This window comes from Buceros rhinoceros, unplaced genomic scaffold (genome assembly GCF_000710305.1).
Source record: "Buceros rhinoceros silvestris isolate BGI_N320 unplaced genomic scaffold, ASM71030v1 scaffold5589, whole genome shotgun sequence".
Classification (NCBI taxonomy): Eukaryota; Metazoa; Chordata; class Aves; order Bucerotiformes; family Bucerotidae; genus Buceros; species Buceros rhinoceros.
This window is the reverse complement of record NW_010430806.1, coordinates 2468-4416: the sequence shown is the minus strand read 5'-3', so window position 1 is coordinate 4416 and position 1949 is coordinate 2468. Positions and strand designations below refer to the sequence as shown.

Below are 1949 nucleotides of genomic sequence, written 5' to 3'. Positions count from 1 at the left end.
GTGGTAAGAGCAAAGCGACCGCTGAAAAGTCAAGAGGTGACTTGCAGCATTTACTAAGTTGCTTTCGCAGGAAATACAAGTTTCATTTGAAGTGGAAGAGCCACATTTAAAGAAACAAGAATGACAAAATAAACCAAAACAAAACCAACCCAAAAAACAACCACCCAGTCTCACTGTCTTGAACTGGATAATTCTTCCTTATTTTCTCAAGGCTTATTTTTCTTCAAGGCTGCAGAGTCCCCCGAAACAATCACGAGAAATCAGAATAAGGGCCAGGCAGGAGTGGCAAGACACAACTACCTCAAGCTATTATTTATTCATTTAAAGTTCATTGCCACCGGTAACTGTGTAAGAAGATTTGGCATGATGACATCCATTTACATGCCTCCTTTTACTCTGGGGTATGAAGCTCATCTTTGCTACTTGTTCCAGAGTTGTACTTGCTCTGTTTTTCCATCACTAAGTACTAAAAGCTATTTGGGGCTTTATATGCTTAATTGACACATACACAAACACACGCTGAACTTACATTTCTCACTAACAGTGTGGAATATATTCAACTGACACTGAAACAGAGTTTGTTTTCAGTTTGGTTTTTTCTGGTGCTGTGAAATTCAGGATGAAAAGTTTTTCTCATGATATACTGACTAATCAAGTGGTGGAAAAAATAAATGCAAAACATTTCATCTTTTAGCAAAAGAAATGTATAAAGAACAAGAAAGCAGCTGGCAGGGCAGAAAAACATCACAACTGTCAATGAGTGACTGGAAAAGAATCTTCCCTGCGCAAATAAAAAGTTAGACCTTATAAAAAGAAAAAGTTATGAAGGACGAAAAGAGCCAAGGCCTTACAAAATCATTTTCTTATGAAAAAAAAAAGTAAGTAGCTTTTTATTGTGAAGGGAGCGTTTTGAGCTCGTTGCGGGAGCTGTTGATTTTGATCCAGTGTACTTTCCTAGACTCAAAAGTTACATCGTAGTCGTACAAAGCCAGTCTGACACAGCCGCTGCACCATCTGGTTATCAATGCCTCGAGAGCCCACTTCCCTTTGACTAGAGAACAAACAGAGATGATTTTCAAGAAGGATTTGTTCTTTATGTAAATTGCTCTTAAACATCTCTTTCTCCTTTAGCTGCATCTAGACTGGATGGCTCTGAAAGAGGCTTATGATTTCCTTAGACAGAAAAGCCAAATCATTTAAGTCTGTCTTTATAAAAGAAGTAACAGCAGGACAAGGAACAGAGCCCTTCATTTTGACATTCTAGTAGAGCAAGTAGTTGTCAAAAATACATAGCAAGAAAATTAAAAAGCAGGGGTCAGTAACAATTTGGGGCTCTAAAGTCCATTTGAAGTAGTAATTAGTGGGTGAACTGACATGAAGTGCTCCTGTTCGCCACCATTTGGCATTGTACGTAAGAGACTGGTTAAGCGCCGTCAAATCACGTTAAAGCGCTGACACACTCGCTACCAGAGAGCTGGCGATCCAGTTCCAGTGTGCACATATCGACTCTGAAATAATACAGTTAATTGATCTGATTTTTAACAGGGCAAACATTTCAGGTCCTCCTGGAATGAGGAAATCTAGGAGTAGTTATAAAAAGTAAAAAAAGAAAAAAATTAATTAAACCATTAAAAAAACCCCACAGGGGTGTTTTCCTTTGCTTGTGTGCGCAGCTTTTGCTTTACCTGTTAAACTGTCGTTATCTCAACCAAGAAGTTTTCTCACTTTTACTCTTTGATTCTCTCCCACATCGCACTGGGAGGGGAGTGACTGGCTGCTGGCTGGGGTTAAACCATGACACATCCAAAAAAGTCTCAGTGGCTTTTTTCTCCCAAGCACCACTGACAGTCATTGAGAAAATGATAAAAAAAAGCAGCCTGAAACTTAGATTTCATGCAACAGCAGCAACAACCAGATAGATATTGATAACCCTGAAAGGTAAACCAGGA

The 1949-nt window shown here is 39.0% G+C and overlaps 1 protein-coding gene across 1 annotated transcript in view; it reads right to left on the bottom strand.

Moving 5' to 3' along the window:
* Positions 1–1949, bottom strand: part of TMEM68 (transmembrane protein 68) — a 12031-nt gene that overhangs the window by 9589 nt on the left and 493 nt on the right. The window lies entirely within an intron of this gene.